We start from the raw sequence: 18,920 nt of genomic DNA on the forward strand, positions 1-18,920 counted from the left end.
TCCCCTTGGTTTCTTTTTGGGATGCTGTCAAATTTTGCAAATTGTAGAAAGATAGGCATCATATGGTCTATGCCCTGTTGTTGTATTTGGTTCATGATGGTGACACGATTTAAAATACGTGGCCAATTTTGAAGCTGCAGCTGCAATAAATTTTGTTGTACCATCTCTATTACCCTATTTCCATAGGCCGTGCAGGCTACTGCCAATGAAACGTCATTGTTTTGTATACTGTTAATAAGAGACAAAATAGTGGCATTCAAGTGTTGAAACCCTTGTGCAATAACATGCATATTGTCAATAGTGATTGCATGTTGGTCCATTAGTAAGCTGCTAACACCCCCCCCCTGTTTTAACTGCTTTACCTATTCCGTCCACCACGGTACTTATCTTCCAATTAAGGTTTTCAATATCTGCCGAATTCCATAATGACATGCCAAGGCTCGAGCCTCCCAGGGCCGTTCCCAGTATGTCCCTTTTATTTCTATCTTGTTGTGGGACAATTTGAGAGCCCTTCCAAAGTTGTAGCTGCAATTGCAGTTCTGAGTTAAACCAATCCTTATAATTACTGGGACATTGCTCTGGCATGTTCATTCCTGCAAAATCCAGCTTCAAGGGCACGTAAAGCCATCCTACATTCTCTACCATATAGTCTGTAGTGGGGTGTAGGAAAATTCCTGATACAGGCCATGGCTGTACAGTTGGACATCCTTCTTTTATGTCAGTATCAATGTCTGGAGGAATGAAAGGAGCTGGTGTTGGGACTGTGGTAGGACAGGCATTGTCACAAACCTTCACATGGTAAACGCATTTACTGGTACTTGGGGTGCTAGACCAAGTCCCTGTATATGTTCCTGCATCCTTTAGCTGCACATTATGGACACGAATTGATGCACTCCACTTATTTTGCACATTTGTAAATTCTACCCTATTCAACCAATTCCCATATGTTTTTACCTGCCCGTCAACATAACTGATTACAGGGTTTATTGCTCGAAACCAGTCCAGGTAAACCGTGCTGGTTTGGAGCAGGTGTGGTTGTATTATGCATGCTAGAGTGAGATCTTCCCCCACCATTCCTGTGAGATAATCCTCCATAATTTGCTTTGGTGCCACTAGAGCCCGCTCCATTTCTGGAGTTGCTCGTTTCCTTTCTTTATTTCTTTTATTCTGTTCGGGGTGTATTGGTGTAGTACCGAGAACATCATTGTCTAACCCTGGAGGAGGGAGAGCCAAAATATTCATGGGTTTACAATTCACAACAATATCAACTTTCCAACAACATGCATACCCCCCCTGTGTCTCTTTACTTAGAATTAGTTCTTTTTCTATTCGTTTGTGCGTCTCCTCAAACTCTGGACCAGGAACGAGTTGGGTATGGCTATTGTTCTTAACTGTCCATGCCATCAAAATTGGGAAGGGCGACACCCTGAGGATGTTTTCTTTTTGTTGCTGTCCTTTAGTTTCACACACTAATTTCAACACAGTGCCGATAGGATGCTGCTGACTAGTTGTCTCCCATCTGTTAGGATTATCTGCTGTTTCGACCCAAAAGGTTCTGATTACTGAATGTGTTAAGTTGATTTTAGTGACATCTGTCAGTCCCTTTACATCTTGGGCCATCACAAACACGCCTGCCAAGGTCCACATCCATATTGGCATCTTAACCTGTGAAAACAGAAATCACACTCGCTTCTCTTTTATGGGCACAGAATAAAAGATATAATTTTTTTTTTTAATCCCATTATAAGAATTTTTGATATATAAACAAACTACATCTCTTTCTTTTTTGGTGGCTCTTCCTGGGTATAATCCCTATCTAACAGAGTCAATATTACCTCGTCACTTAGTGGATTCACAAATAGGAACCTTGCTCCCAAAGGGACAGTCGGTATATTATCAATCCATAATATCCCGGGTCCTACCATCCATAGCGGCTGTTTCCCGTCTTGTTCTAGTGTCCACACTGAAGTCTTTACATCATTCCACCAAATGGTAAGTACATTACCAATACCCCAAGTAAGCTGACCCTTCGCCCTTAGTTGTCTAATAGGGTAGGGTCTAGTTAATTCAAAGCGTTTTAACTGTCCCCAAGCAAGATGTAGCAATAAACGGGGTGCAGATGGAGCTCTGAGATTAAAGCTCATAAAACTTCCATTACATAGTTGGAAGGTTTCCATGATACTTACCACACTTGTTTATCCTGTGTATTTTTCTGTAAAACAAGCACAGACATGTAACATACATGTTTAACCCATATATTTCTTTAATTGCATAGCATGCTTCCAACGCGGCTGTCCTTCTATGTTAACCAGGTATAGCGACGGTCCCAATTTCTCCAAAATGGGCCAAGGCCCACACCATTCTGCCTTGGGAAATTTCTTTTTGGGACCTGGTTCAATTTTAGCCATTACCTGGTCTCCAATTTTCCATTGTTTAATGTCACTGTGTGTATCAAAAGCTTGATTCATTTTTTGTTGTTCTGCAGCCTGCTGTGCTGCAGCAGCTCCTTGGACTGTGCCCAGCCAATACTTAAAACTGTTCATCCAGGTGGTACTCGCAAACGCTATAATTGTTTCCCAATCTGGAGGGTACAGCAAATTTTCCCAGCCTGGCATAGGTCTTCCAAAAAGAATTTCATATGGACTGAATCCTGTCATACAGTTTGGCCGGCTACGGATCCTCATTAGGACCCAGGGAAGCACCACATCCCAGTTTGTTCCTAAATCATTACATACTTTAGATAGTTCAATTTTTAAAGATTTATTCATTCTTTCCACCTGTACTCCTGCTTGAGGGTGATATGGGATGTGTAACGGCAGGGGCACACCAGCCCAGGTGCCCATATCTCGGTAAACCTGCCCAATAAACGCAGGACCATTGTCTGAATCGATACTGTGGGGCAATCCCCATTTTGGAAAGATCTCTGTTAGTAACATTTTTGCGGCGACCTTTCTCGTCTCTTTCTGTGTAGGGAAGGCCTCAACCCATTTACTAAAACTGTCAACAATTACAAATAAAAATCTGTTACCCCTAGGAGTGGTAGGTAGAGGTCCCACAAAATCAACTTGCAGCCGCTGAAGGGGGCCTTTTGGTGCTTGGTGCATTAACTCTCCCCGCCTTTTTCGTCTAGCAGGGTCCTGTTTGGCACACGTTAAACAGCTGTGAAGATGTAAATTTAAATCCTCTCGCATGCCGGGCCACCACCCCAATTTTTTAAGTCTTTCCAATGCTTCCTCTAATTTCGGGTGACCTCCCACAAGTGATCCATGTACCCATTTTAACAAAAGATATTTCAATTGCTGTGGGATTACCATAACCCAGTCAATGTCTGGTTTAGCTAAAATAAGCTCTCCCTCTTTCTTTAAGGGAACACCCTGCCACTGTGATGGGCATTCAGCTATCCATTGATTGATTGCATCATCTTTTGCTTGAAGCTTTTGTAAACTCTGTATCTCTTTTTGGTTGTTTTCTTCGTGTTCCTGTTTTACTTTTGCCTGTGCTCTAGTGGTTACTGCCACTGGCGTTGGTTCCCACAGTGCACCCTTAAGGGCTGCCTCCTTAGCTAATATATCTGCTTGTTCATTTCCCCCCTGTAAGGGTCCTTTTTTGGTATGGGCTTTTATTTTGACCATTTGAATTTTTTTTATACTGTTGTGACAATTTTTCTATTTGTTGCCAGAGGGCTTTATGTTTGATCTCTGAGCCATCGGTTCCTGTAAACCCCATACTTTGCCACCACGGAAGATAAATCGTGGTACCCTTAAACACATAATCAGAATCCGTTCCTATTACAAGCTCGGATTGCTTTCCCTTCATTCTGTTTAAGACTTCCAGAACTGCTGATACCTCTGCAGTTTGTGTGCCTCCTTTAGCCAATTTATATTGGAAGGATTCACCGCTTGCCTTATTTTTATTCAAACAGATTCCTGCAAACCCTGTGACTCGTTTTCCTTCCTCATAGTACGAGCTTCCGTCCACAAACCAAATGGGTTTTCCGGTCACTTGGTCAGTGGGGGCTGCTTTAAACACCGGGTGCGCCTTCGATTCCCTCTGTGGTTCACAGACATGTTCTTTTCCTTTAACCATTAGTCCCCATACTGATATTTCTGGCTCTTTCAAGGTAACTAACTGAACATTCTCTGACATGAGGGCGAAGACCCACTGAATAGCTTTATCAACTCTCACATGTCCTTTTGACAGATTTTCCTGACTAAGTAACTTTCCCAGCGCATGGTGACTTTTTACAATCACCTTGCTTGCTCCTACAATTGCTTGGGATTTTTGAAGCGTCCAATAGGCAGCAAGGGCAGTCTGTTCACAGACCCCCAGTTTGCTTTCCGGACAAGTCAGTGCCCTGCTATAGTATGCAATGGGTCTTTCCCCCGCACCCGTATCCTGGGTCAACATACTAACAATACAGAAATTTTCAACACTAGGATACAGGACAAAAGGGAAATCATTGTTAGGTGCGGCTAAGGTGGGTGCCTCCATTAATCCCTGTTTTAGACTTTCCCATGCCTTTGTTGCCTCCTCTGTCCAGGTCCACTGTGGTCTTTTTAACACCTCATACAGGGGACCTGCCTTTTCTGCGTATCCCACCATAAATTCTCTGCAAAAGTTAGTGAGCCCCAAAAAGGACTGCAAAGATTTAGTGTCCACTGGCATAGGCAGATTAACAATGCACTTTATTCTTTCCTTATCCACAGACCTTCCCCCCGAACTGAGTCGAATTCCCAGATACTGCACTTCTTTCTGTTTAATCTGAGACTTTGAGGGGTTAAGTTTCAAGCCGTATGCTTGGCAGCTCACTAGCAGCTGCCGCATTAACTCTTCATGTTCCTGCTCTGTTTTGCTCACAATTAAAATGTCATCTACATACTGAACAATTCTTTCTGTTTGTAACAATCCCTCTTTTTCCAGCATATCTCTCACTACAGTATGGAAAATTGTGGGTGCATCACAGTACCCCATTGGCAACACATTCCAGCAGTATTGCATACCTTGGAATACAAAAGCTGTTCGATACTGAGACTCAGGGTCTAAAGGTAGACTCCAAAAGCCATTTGCCACATCGAGTACTGAGAACCACTTCATGTCAGGGGTGACCACCTCCAATAATTCAGGGTACGCCGCCACTACGGGTGCTCCCCGTTTTGCAGTTTTATTCAGCCCCCGATAGTCAATAGTTAATCTCCAAGTCCCATCAGGTTTTTTAACTGGCCAAATCGGTGCCGCGTTAGGCGCCGAACACCTTCTGATTAGATTTCTTTTTTCCAATTCTGTTATTACCTGCCGTAATGATTCCTTTGCCTCCTGAGGTATTGGGTACTGTTTTATAAACGGAGGTGTATTTCCTTCTAATGTAACAGAAGTTTGCATTTCACCAGTGTCTAGAGAATCTACTGCCCAGACAGTTTGAATTTTACTCCACCAGCTCTCCCAACCTTTTGGTGCAGGAGGCGGTTGTTTGGGTCTTATTGCTTTTATTGTCTGTGTGGCCAGTCCCATAGGGATTAGAATTGCATCATTAGTGTCCTGCATTACAGTGAGATTCTGTCTAATACACATATTGGGAAAATCCAAGACCAATCCCAAACGTCTAATTGTTTGTGCCCCGATTAGATTTTCTCTCCCTGCCACAGCACACTTCTCCTGAATAGTATGCATACCAAACTGGAGGGGAAGGGTTTTAACATTATACGTCTGATTAGTTCCAGATATCCCCTGTATTTGCACCGACTCTCCGGTGGGATATGGATTAAAGTCATCTTTTACTATAGGAATTCCAGCCCCCGTATCCACCAAAAAATCTACTAGCCCCTCCCCGACTCAAATGCTTAAATGGGGGCGCCCCCAGACATTCACGTCGGGGTCACCAGTGTTGTGAGAGGCTACCGGTGTGGTGCTTCTGCTTTCTCCTGTTGATATCACTCGGCTGCGTGCGTGTGTTCCCTCTGTGTGCTGCCCCAGCTCTGCGCAGATAGCTGACACAGCAGACCCGACGGGATCCCCAATAACCACAGAGTCTACTAAGATACAAAGGCACCTCGGCCAGGTTTATTGCGATCTCGGACACAATTGCAGTTCCCCGTAGATTACTTAGTCTACCGGGCATACTACTAATAGATGCCTCTTGGCAAGGACCCAGCTCAGTGGCGGGACTTTCCACTGCCCCCGTGGCCGGACAAAGACACCACCCCAGGGACACATTCTTATACCCAGGTACAAACAAGTTACACATCACTCCTGACGTATTGAGGTGCAACCCCTCTACGTAGCAAGGTACAACCCCTCTATGCAGTAAGGGGCCGCCTCGCACCTTGTACCTGTTGGTTCGATCAAAACATCTCTATCCATCATTTTACCCTTTTGCCCCTGTCATTGGGATGGGTCGGTCTGTTCCCTGTTATCTGTGGAATGTTCCGGTATGGTATGTCTTGGTACCATGTTTATACTATAAAGGGATGGGTCGGTCTGTTCCCTGTTATCTGTGGAATGTTCCGGTATGGTATGTCTTGGTACCATGTTTATACTATAAAGGGATGGGTCGGTCTGTTCCCTGTTATCTGTGGAATGTTCCGGTATGGTATGTCTTGGTACCATGTTTATACTATAACTATGCTAAATGAATATGTATTTCTGCAACATCAGCCCTTTCCTTGCCAACTTCTGTGAGCAGGGCCTGCCTTTTGCTCACAGCTTACCTTTGCTTTCTATGCTAGCAAAGCCTTGACCATTACTTTAGTTTGGTTCAGGCTTCATACTGGGCCTTCATTAGGCCTTTACCATGTTGCCTTCACTTACTACACAGGCCACCTTTTGTTCCTGATGTGTCCTGAAATGTACCCCAATGATTGGACCAAGAAGGGGCTCATTACTAGTTTATTGACCCAGGAACCCCTGGACTGGGCCTCCCCACTCCAGGAACCAGCCAGCCCAATTCTCAATAACTTTGACGAGCTCATCCACACCGTTACTGTAATATTTGATGATCCAAATCGCACCCATACTGCTGAAGTTTCTCCAACAGCCAATTGGCCTGTCTTGGCCTATGCTGCCCATTTTCACCATCTGGTCACCAATACAGAATGGAACAAAGCCGCACAGATTGACCATTCCCACCATGGTCTGAATGATAACATGAGAGATGACTAGGGCTGAGATGGATGCTTCACAGACCATGAGAAGGAGTCTAAGCAGAGGAAAGGTCTTTGCCTGTACTGTGGGGGGCAGGGCCACTTTCCCACTGAGTGCCCCCTTAAATCCAGACCTTTGGTGGACCAGGGAAATGATCCCATCCAACCTTGCTGGAGGGCTTGCAGCTAGATGTAACCTCGGAGTCGAGTTCTCGAACCAGGCCCCCTCTTCTGCCCACATGTATCTTGGCATCTATGAACTGTCATCCTCTGCACCTGTAGGTCCATCTATGGGCCCCAACTACCCCTGAGGTGAATGTGATGGGTTCCCCCTGGGGTGCCACCTGGAACTGGGTACCACTGAGCCCCCTGACCCAGCAGCCTGGGCTCCCTCTCACACTGTACTACTGTGGCAAGCTGCAAAGCCCTGCAGCCTTCATAGAGGTAGGGCCACACCCAGCTGCACTTACCTGCGGGCTCTGTCCAGCCCCTGCAATGAACCAACAGTGGAAAGGCTACAGCTCAGGCAACTGGTGGAAATGATGGATGGCAGCATGCTGCCCTCTGGTCTAGTTATCCATGAAACTTTGCCCCTCCAGGCCTTGTCTTGCTTGAGTGCTCCCTTAGCACCTTGATCGGCCAGTGGCCCCAGTGATTGTTTGGCAAGCTCCTGCTTCTAGTGCACTTTAAAAATGTTGCTGTTCGTTTTTGTGTCTTTTGCTAGTTACTCTTCAAATTCTTTCTTGGCCTGCCTAATTATACATTGACTGGCCAGAGTTTAGGCTCCTTTCTATTTTCCTCAGTAGGATTTAACTTCCAATTTTTAAAGGATGCCTTTTTGCCTCCAACCACCTCTTTTAATCTGCTGTTTAGCCACGGTGGCATTTTTTTTTTAGTCCTATTACTGTTTTTTTATTATCATTATTATTATTATTATTATTTTGCATGTACATTTAGCTTGAGTCCCTGCTGTGGTGGTTTAAAATCTTTTCCCTGCAGCTTGCAGGCGTTTCGCTCTTGTGACTGTTACCCACTTTTGTGTAGTTCCCCTTTTTTGAAGTTGATTTCTTTGATATTTTCCGCCTTACAAGGACGTTAAATCTAATTATATCGTGGTCAGTGTTACTGAGCAGGTCAGCTATATTCATCTCTTGGACCAAATCCAGTGTGTCACTTAGGACTAAATCAAGAATTGATTTCTGCTGGCCCCCTAGCATCCGCAGGCTCTTTCACTGCACGACCAATTTCCTTGCCTTGTGTATCATTTCAGTCACGAAGAGCTAGTTTGTCCCTCTGGTGTCTGACAGCGCTGCTGGAGACTCGCAGCATTTTAATTGCACTCTCAGTTTATTTCCTAACACGATTTCAGCAGCATCGGTGCTAGCCGGTGATAGGATAAACTCCCCGCACCTGTTGCGTGAGGCTGCCTTGCTTGTCTAGTGGGTTTTGAAGGCACAGTGCAGGAGGCCGGCTAGGCTGTCTCTGAGGCAGACGTATCTTTACAAAAGCACTTTTCTCTGTTCTGAGGTCAGTTGCCCTTCTCTAAAACAACTCCCGCTGTCTCCTGGCATGTGGTGTATGTGACTGGCGCTGGCTGGAGAGTCGGCTTGGTGTCATGCTTTCATTAGCCAGCACGGGATTACCTAGCGCACACTGGCTCTGGAAACAAACCGCTGGGACCTGCAGATGCGTAAATTCCAAGGCCAGAAGGGACCATTGTGATCATCTCATCTGACCCCCTGTTTCGCACAGGCCAGAGACCTTCCCACTCTAATTCCTAGAGCCGACCTGTTAGAAAACATCCAGCCTTGATTTTACAATGGTCAGTGATGAAGAATCCATCCCAACCCTTGGTAAGCTGTTTCAGGGGCTAATTACTCTCACTGTTAAAAATTTACACCTTATTTCTGGCTGAATTTGTCTAGCTTCATTGGATCATGTTAGACCTTCCTCTGCTAGAATGGAGAGCCCAGTATCAAATCTTTGTTTCCCATGTGGGAATTTAAAGACTGGGATCAAGTCACCCCTCAAGCTTCTCTGTGTTAAGCTAAACAGACAGTTTCAAGAGCTCAATCACTAGGTTTTCTAATCCTTTAACCCTTGCTGCAGCTCTTCTCTGAACCTTCCCCAATTTATCAAGATATAAAACCCAACCCCCTCTCGCTCTTGTTATCCTGCCCGGGCGGGTTCTTAGCTCTGCCCAGCAGCTCAGGGCACAAGGGAGCTGTTTGTGCCCCCAGATCCCGAGGCCAGTTCAGTGCCAGCCAGGTCTCCAATGTAGCTTAGAGCAGCCTTCGGTAGCCTCCTGGCAGCACAAGGGCACTCTGGCCATAGCAGAGGCACATTCCCTTAGCCAGCATGAAGCCTGCGTGTGCACCAGAGAACCAGGGCAAGGCCAAGGGGCCCTGAGACTCCAGCAGATCCTCTCTTGGCATGAACAGCAACGTGCTGCCATCACTCAGCTGCCATGGCAACAGTGGGGCAGGAGCCCATCAGGGCAGACAGGAGCTCCCAGAACTTGCTCATGACTTGAGAAGTGCTGGACTAGCTGTGCCAAGGCGAGAACACCATCGCTATGGTGTTATGAAACCTACAGTGAAACATGAAACTCCACAGGTGGCCAGCAGTGATGGGTGGACTCAGGGGAGGAACTGGGAGCTCAGCTGCGTCCTGGGGCTCAGGCAGGATATGTGGGCCAGACACATCTCTGATACGTCTACCTCTGAACAAACCAGGGAAGGGAAATAAGCACTGAGCAAAGCTAAGCAACCCCACCCGTGGGATTTGGAGAGCAAAGGTTCAGGGCATTTATTGTCCTGACTCCAGCTGAACAGGTACCATCAGAGCAGAACTGGAGCTGCGTCAATACCCAGAGGAATTGCTCTGTATAGGTACTTGAATAGCCACCAGCACTGTATCCAGCGGCCTCAGTCAGCGATGGGTTTGTCCTGCCAACCCCTCCTGTGGCAGGCAGGGCTGTCAGCTCCATTATACAGATGAGGCGCAGGGAGGCTAAGGCACTTGCCCATGGTCACACAGGCCGCCTGTGGCAGAGCTGGGAATTGAGTGCATGTCCCAGGCCAAGCTTTCATCCACTAGCCCATCCCAGCTACCCCAGGATAATCAGTGAAGGGGAGTGTGACACCCTGGCACCCCCTTACTCCCCACTGTCATGTAATTAGGATATGTTCTATACAAAGTGTGCTTTGTTAGGTATCGTTTTAAAAGTCTTGATCTGCTAGACAGTCATATCTCATTGGATTGTATGTGCTATTGTCGTATATGAAGTTTGGTTATGTATGGGTCAGCAGTGTGCCCTTATTGCCAAGAAGGCTAACGACATATTGGGCTGCATTAGTAGGAGCGTTGCCAGCAGATAGAGGGATGTGATTATTCCCCTCTATTTGGCACTGGTGAGGCCACATCTGTAGTATTGCATCCAGTTTTGGGCCCACTACAGAAAGGAAATGGAAAGGAGAGTCCAGGGGAGGGCGAAATGATCAGAGCGCTGGGGCACATGACTTACGAGAGAGGCTGAGGGAACTGGGCTTCTTTAATCTGCAGAAGAGAAGAGTGAGGGGGGATTTGATAGCAGCCTTCAATTACCTGAAAGGGGGTTCCAAAGAGGATGGATCTAGACTGTTCTCAGTGGTAGCAGATGACAGAACAAGGAGTAATGGTCTCAAGTTGCAGTGGGGGAGGTTTAGGTTGGATATTAGGAAACACTATTTCACTAGGAGGCTGGTGAAGCACTGGAATGGGTTACCTAGGGAGGTGGAGGGATCTCCTTCCTTAGCGGTTTTTAAGGTCAGGCTTGACAAAGCCCTTGCTGGGATCATTTAGTTGGGGATTGGTCCTGCTTTGAGCAGGGGGTTGGACTAGATACCTCCTGAGGTCTCTTCCAACCCTGATATTCTATGATTCTATGATTGTACAGTTGGTTGCCCTTGATGGCCCATCAAATAGGCTTAGTGCTGATGCCATTCTGTCTGGGGGTGTCACCCAGAAACGCAGCACCAGCTTGGAAATACAGTTCTACCCCACAAATCTATAACAATACAAAGGTGATACAAACACAGACACAAGATTATCAGACTTGATAAATCCTAACATTTTCCCTGACACCTTACCCAGCATAGCTAGCACCAGTCATTGCAGTTTTATAATATTGGTATTAATAATAACACTGCAAAGTGTCTCACAATTCCATACAGCGTGACAGCCAGGAATTGAATTATTCTGTCCATCACGAGTTCTTCTAAAGCCTTGAGGTTACATTAACAGGTGTGTAATTGCACTTGTCGCCCTTCCTTAAATCTATGTCTGACGTTGGCTGTTCTCCAGTCAGATGTTACTACCCCTAAATCCTCGCGACCACACTAACCACATCCTGTGCCAGTTCTTTCAGTATTCTGGGATGGGAATTACTCTGTCCCCCTGAGCTGAGCACAATCCGCTTGTTAAGTTTTCTTTCACCTCCGGTGTGGTAATTTCTAGACACTCCCTGTTTCCATCCGCCAGCCTGTCTTCATGCACGTGTTCCATATCAGCAGCTTTATTGAAAGCCAAGAGACAGGATTCATTTCGGTTTTGTGCCATACCCAGATTACCTTTAATCTCCTTCCCATCCACACTGCTGTATGGCCCAACCCCATCTTTCCACGATGTCGCTTTCCTTGCTGAACAGCTCCATTTCCCGCTCCCTGCTTCGTCTGAATAACCCTTTTGACATGGCATTAACTCTTCTAAACTCAGTACAGAAATGACTATGGGGTCTGGTTGGGAACTAGAATGACTGGACTGCACCATTGCGACTCTTTGACTACCCCATGTTCCAACATACTTTGTAACTCCCGTTTGGTTGCCTCCCACATTCATTTGGGGATCTGGAACCTGCTGTTCTAACTGGCACCCAGGATCATTTGTAAGCCATGCTCTATGAGGTGAGTCTTGCAGGCTTGGTGGAGAAGACATCACCAAAGGTATGGACAGAGTGAAAGCCCTACCGACATGCCCAAGCCCTAACACTGAATGGCAGGCCAGGTCATTCCTGGGCTTAGCAGGGTACTATTGAGACTTTGTCCCCAGGTTTTCCACCACAACATCCCCCCAATGGACCTCCGGAAGAACAAGGGCCCCTGAAAGGCCCAGTGGACATCAGCTTCTGCAGACACATTTGGCCCAGTCAAACGCATCGTGTGCGGAGCCTGGGTTTTACTAAAGAATCCGTACTACAAACGAACGCCTCTCGGGGCGGTTCTACTGCAGGGGCAGAGGGTGGAGAACACCCCGTCCCATATTTCAGTTGGAAACGTCTCCCCCAGGAACAGAACGCTGGCGTGACGGAAAAGGCATGACGTGCAGTTAGGTGGGCAGTGGAATCATTTCCTGGGAGAGCCCTTGCCCCTGTCAGGACCATGGCTGCAAGCTATGAAAGACAACTCCAGGCTCGGATGCGGGTGCCCCATCTATCCCTGCAGCTGTTCTCTTTTGTGGTGCACCAAGGGTCTGGGGCAGGTCATGGAAAGACCGAGTGTCGATTCTGCAGATTGCCCTCTGCTACGCTCTTGAGGGGTCTGAGCATGACCGGGTACAAAGGTGCTCCCTGGCCCAGACCCGAAGGGGTTAACGCAGCAGCTCTTTAACCCTGACCTATTAGAGGGAGCAGGGCTGGGGGTGGGCTGGAGCCCTGCCCCTGGGTCTGTGTGTGGAGACTGTTGGTTGCTGTTGTCTTTGTTTTGCTGTGGCTGGTTTTGTTGTGTGTGGACTCGGTTCTCCTACAGGCGGCCCTGGGAAGGTGCGTTTCTCACCTTGGGCAAAGCTGAAGTTGCTGCTTTGGGCTGGGATATCCAATGAGCCCAAGGGAATTAGGCACCCCAATCCCACTGAAATCTACTGGGCATGTAACTCCCTTAGGCGCCTTTGGAAATCGCAGCCTTGAATCTCAAAGTGTGCCCACACCATGCTAACCTGGCAGACATACCCCTCCCCACTCCAAACTCATCCCCTCCTCAGTAACTGTGTCTGCGTCCTCTCCTCCAAACTCTTCTCCAGCCTCATGGGCCCCATGGACTTCTCCCTCTGCTCTCCTGGTCCCGGGCTGTGTTTCTTGCTGTTAGGGAGACAGGTTGCAGGGATATCTCTCCACACGCAAAGCTGTCCTGCAATGCACCCCCTGCCAAAGCTGCCTTGCCTGGACCGGCTCTGCTCCCCCTCTTCCCTCCCTGACACTGCTTAGGACCCAGGGGCCACCCAGCACAATGGAAGCTTCCGAAAACTGAATGCACAAGGGAAAGTGGCATCTCTACAGCAAGGGAAATGGTACTGTAGCATCCGGTCTGCCAGAGCAGAGTATGCATATGCTGAGGAGTGACCAGGAATGTATGTGAAACAGAAAGATTCCTGATGCAGGTGTGATTGTGTAGGTAGGATACTGTGTGGACGTGAGAGTCAATCTGTGGGTGTATTTCTGCTTGATTGACATCACAGTCTCACCTGCCCCCAGGTTTATAATGTGATGGAGACAGCAGCCTCTCAGGCAGTTCAGGAACACTGCGGAGTTAACACCATCCAGGGGAAAGGATCTAATGTGTATCAGAGACTCAAACCTTCTGTATCTTTGGGAACATTCGACTAGCTCTCATGCCCCATCTGGGCAAGAGAGATCTGCAGACATCCCAGAATCAGGAGACTGTGCTTGCTACCATGACACTGCTTTAACAGGTGAGTGGGATGGGCAGTTTGTTTCCCTGCCAAAAAAAGGAAGCGGAAAATATTTGACCATTTTCTTGTTGTTTCGCTTTGAAAGGGCTCTGTTGTTTGACAGCGTGGGCTCAATGTATTGCCTTTTGCCAGTGAAAAGGGTGGAGGGAGAAAACTTCACAAAGAAGTGTTGCAATCCAGGGAAATTGGTGCCTAATTCGATTCTGCCGGTGCCAGAAACCTTGAGCTTTGTTTTAATGGATAAATCCACACTGAAAAAGTGTGGTCATTTGTACTGTAAATGACCAGCTTACCTTGCAGATGCTGGTGTAATCACTGCTCAGAGTGGGATGGGGATTAAAAATACAGAAGCAATTTGTGCTGAAGCAAAAATATCTGGGTTTTCCTTTCGGTTCCAAACAGAGCTTTCAAGATTCCCTCTGAAATGACCGTGATGCGCTAGTCTCCGATGGCTGGGTTAATGCTTCTTATCATGTCAAGTGGGTAGTTTTCATAGAGGGGATGACATATAATACTTTCCCTCTATTATTATTAATAGAAAAGGGGGGCATTCTTTTTCCAGCTTGGAAACAGATCTCTTGGGGGTGGGGGAATGAAAAATGAACCCCTGTCTAAAGGAAGGGTAAATAACAAGGAGCTGAAACTCAGCTCAGCTGTGGAAAGGACGGTTTGGAAAAGTTTGAAAGGTTATAAAGCCATCTCAGCCCTTGGCCTGTCTCCTACAATGTCTTAGACTGAATTCTAAGTAGAGATGTGCTGGGTAATGCTGCGGTTCGGATCTTGAATAAGTGAATCATCTGTTCTCAGCAGGCACCTCAGCTAAACTAACCTCTCTGGTTTCTAATTCAAAACAAAAGAGCTGATCCTTGGTTTTTGCTGCATGAGTTGATTCACACCTAAACCACCTCCTCTCTGAGCCAAGGCAGGAAAGCTGAGTATAGAGCTCTGCAGGAGACAGGGGACGTGAACACTTGGTGCTGTTAATGTTTGGGGTGAAGGAAATGTGCCCAGGGAGGATGGATTTTTATAGAACAAAATCAAACTTTTGCAGTTTCTGCTTCAAGTTAGATTTTCGCCCTCTTCTTAACAGAATGGCCTGGAGCAGCGTTAATTCTTTAGCTCTTAGCGGCGCACAAGGCTTGTTCTCACATCGCACTCACTGTGCTCAGGGACCGCAGTGGGGTTCTTCAGAGTAACGGGGGCAGGATAGGGCTGTTGCTCTGGGGCTGGAGTAGCTGGGGTTGCTGCTGGCTAGAATGGGGGAAGATGGGTGGTTTGGGGAGCTGCAGGTCAGAATGGAAATGCACTGACAGAGTTGTATGGAACAGAGGCTGGGAATAGCAGGGAATGTAGCAGGAAATTGCTGGATTGGATCAGACCAATAATAATACCATCTAGTCTGGTATTATTCTGTCTCTGGTGGTGGAGAGCACAGGGTGTGTCAGAGGAAGGTGCAACCCCCAAGTTGACATCTATGCAGTGAGTTGTGCCTAGGGGAAGTTTCCTCCTAACTCCTGACAGTTCATGCTCCTCTGATCATCAATGTGTCCTAAGCAGGAGCATGCATCCGACGAAGTGGGTATTCACCCACGAAAGCTTATGCTCCAATACGTCTGTTAGTCTATAAGGTGCCACAGGCCTCGCTGCTGCTTAAGCAGGAGGGTTTATCGTTCTGCCGCCGGGAGTGTAGCTGTCAAAGCCTCACCTGGGGGTAAGGGAAATCAAAGTTCCTTCTGTGCTGACTCACAGCCTATTGGAGAGGCGAGTGACATGTGCGAGGAAGCCAAATGGACCAGAAGAAGAGCTGCCACGTGTGAAGGGGAGGAGATTCATTGGCAGGAGCAGAAACGGGGCTAGCCCAGATGTGTGCCATGCTGCATGTGGGGTCACCTGGATGGCAGAGATGCGAAGATATTTTACACATTGGCCTGTTCTCAGTCCTACCCCATCCCGCTGGGCTCCGTCGCGCCCTCGTTGATGCTTCTGTCTCGGATTCCTCACTCGGAGCTGGTGATGTCTTGCCGTGCCACTCCTTAAACATAGTTCTTGAAGCCTTTCCTTGTGATGGGTCAGTCCTTCCAGCCCCAATTGCTTTACCTGTTCTTCTCCCAATCCCCTCCTTGTGTAGCCGGCTGGCTGGGACTCAGTCTCCCAGGTCCTAAAGCAACATCCCAGTCCCACCAGAGCCAGCGAGAGCAGCCACCCTGCCCTTCCCGCAGCATGCGAAGCCCCAAATCGCTCTGGGTCACATCTTGGTCTCATGCTGGTGTCAATCAGGAGTAAGCCCACCGGCATTGCTGCAGTAGAGGTAGAATCCGACTCAGACCCTTGGCCATGTTTGCTGCTGTATCCCCCAGCAAGCGCTCCGGTGTCCCCTACAGGCTTCTCCTGGCATTACTGCTCTCCAAGCACAGGCCCCTTGACAATGGGCATGTCAAAGGATTCCCCTCCCAGATGCATTGTCACTCATGTCCCGGAGCAAAACGATGCCAGGTTATTTTCTGCCCAAAGCACTAACTTCTCCAGAGCCTCCATGCTGTGGCGCGGACTCCACAGGTTTCTGTAACACTCCCAACTCTCAGCTGGGTAGTGCAAATGTGATGCAAACCTGGACCTACCACTACTCCCCGTGGCACCTCCCTGTTTGATACGTCTCCGCTTAGCAATCCCCGGCATTATGGTCCTTCAGCTTTACCCCGCAGACTGTTTGGGTGAAAGTTCAAGGAAGATTTCAAGGAACATTAGTAAACGCCGGATTAAAATCTAGAGAGATTAGCTCGACTGCATTCTCGTGTGGGTTTAATTTGATCGATTTTGGAATAGTCAGTTTTTATTAGCCAGGTGCTCATCCCTCGTCCTCTAGGTATGGCTGCGTATTTCCTCTGCTACTTATTTTTTGGGCCATTCTGTTATTTTGGATTGAATTTGTATGTGCACTGCAGTAACTGCCCGGATGGTTGTTTTCGTTTCTGACAATTGTACCGTATTTTCTCTTTCGTCCCTAGCCCTTTGATACCCCCTTATTAATAAAAATGATGTTTTAGTAGTTTGACAGTGCTTGAATTCATTCCTTTCCCATCCTTAAATCCATGTTATCTGGACCTGCCAGTTTGTAACAAGTGAATTCATCCAAGTACTGGCAACTAGAGATGAGCCAAAAATGTCATCTGTTATTGGCACTGCCCACACCCCTGGGTTGAGATCCAATGGGATCTGGGTCCAAAACAACCCCTGGTTTGGGGTTTACACAACCACAGCTGATTGCTAAAGGTTTTTGAAAACCGAAGCCAAGCGTTTTGGCCAGTTCCCCTGACCTACTGTTTATCAACAGCCACATCACTGATGAGGCCAATGCTTCACTCAGTTACACCAGTGCAGCCCTGCAGATTCCAATGGCCTGGCACTGGAGTAACTGGGAGCAGAATTTGACCCAAGGTTCTCCATACCCCTGGGTCTCCATACCCCTTTTCCTGTTAATGATCAGTTCAGCAGGTCAGACGCTTTGGATGGTCTTGATGTTTGCCTCCCTCCTCATAGAGTCATAGAATATCAGGGTTGGAAGGGCCCTCAGGAGGTATCTAGTCCCACCCCCTGCTCAAAGCAGGACCAACACCAACTAAATCATCCCAGCCAGGGCTTGGTCAAGCCTGACCTTAAAAACCTCTAAGGAAGGAGATTCCACCACCTCCCTAGGGAACCCATTCCAGTGCTTCACCACCCTCCTAATGAAATAGTTTTTTCTTAATATCCAACCTAAACCTCCCCCACTGCAGGGGGTGAAGGGTAATAGGAGCCTATATAAGAAAAAGACCCAAAAATCAGGACTGTCCCTATAAAATCAGGACATCTGGTCACCCTACCTTTTGCTTCCAAAAGTTCTGCAGCCTCTGTTCATTGTCCAGAACCTACATTACAATGCAATCCTACCAATCGGTGCTCATTTCTCAGGCCCAGAAGATGCAATCCGCCGTGTGGAGCTGCTCTGTGAATGCCAGCAGCGACCTGGCTTTTTTTTTCCACTCCGTCCATCAGCCTCCAGTTATCGTGCCTGAACATTTCTTACTCTTCCTCATCGTACCCCACGTTGTAGTTGTACAACGCGTCCAGGTTCTGCAAATACAGGAGAATCACGTGTCCTGTATTAGCAACGCTCATGAGAATCATGCTGAGCTGTGCAGAATCCAGGTTTCTTTCAGAGAGATGGTGGAGTCTGGAAAGCATTGTATGGGACTGTGGGGATTTTAAAAAACAGCATGAAAACTATGGGATGGTATAAGCATTATGGGATGGAGAAAGTATCATGGTGGGAATTTGACTCCTAGCTCCCAGAAATCCCTGGGCAAACCAGTAGCATCCCACAAAGCACTGAGAAAATGTCCCCCCAGGCATGAGGCACACTGGGATATCTCCCCGTCCTGCATCGCATACCCACTCGCGATGAGGATATGCAGCACATGTGCATGTGGACGAGGGATATACCACAGACGGCGGGCTTTCGCTCTCAGTCACCCCCGCAAACGATCGAGTTCCAAATTGTGACCAGAGCGGCCATTGTCATGGGACCAGAGGAATTGTGGGACAGCTGCTGGAGGACTGTTAGGGTTGATACAGGTCATGCAATGCCTACCTCACACTGCATCAACCTAAGATGCCCAACTGTGGTTCTGTGTGGCTCAGGGATGTGGGTACTGGGTTGCTGTTATGGAGCACTTATGTCGCTGGGAGGCCCATTTTGGTGAAGGCCCATGCACAACTCAGGCAATGCAAATCGACTCGGTCAACCTATGTTTGTAGCAAAGATCAGGCCGCTGAGTCATATTATACTCCTTGTTCCCTGCCCCAGTAAGCTCTCTAGGGCTGGAACTGTCACCTGTGTGGACAGCACCTGATCCCTGCTCTGGGCTCTGACGTGCTAGCCCAGTGTGATCTATAACAGTCACCGCACAACTGGTAAACCCCCTCATAGAATCATAGAATATCAGGGTTGGAAGGGACCTCAGGAGGTATCTAGTCCAACCCCCTGCTCAAAGCAGGATCAATCCCCAGACAGATTTTTGCCCC

At 47.6% G+C, this 18,920-nt stretch overlaps 1 protein-coding gene and 1 long non-coding RNA gene across 5 annotated transcripts in view; one reads left to right on the forward strand and one right to left on the reverse strand.

The window, feature by feature from the left end:
• Positions 1-18,920, forward strand: part of KANSL3 (KAT8 regulatory NSL complex subunit 3) — a 125,411-nt gene that overhangs the window by 95,318 nt on the left and 11,173 nt on the right. The gene's annotated exons all lie outside the window — the stretch shown is intronic.
• On the reverse strand, positions 1,526-5,426 carry LOC135981532 (uncharacterized). Its single transcript, XR_010598586.1, has 3 exons — positions 5,290-5,426; positions 2,187-2,212; positions 1,526-1,665 (listed from the first exon to the last, which is right to left on the reverse strand). It is a non-coding gene; the product is annotated as an uncharacterized LOC135981532 (long non-coding RNA).

The sequence above is a fragment of the Chrysemys picta genome, chromosome 2 (assembly GCF_011386835.1).
Source record: "Chrysemys picta bellii isolate R12L10 chromosome 2, ASM1138683v2, whole genome shotgun sequence".
Classification (NCBI taxonomy): domain Eukaryota; kingdom Metazoa; phylum Chordata; order Testudines; family Emydidae; genus Chrysemys; species Chrysemys picta.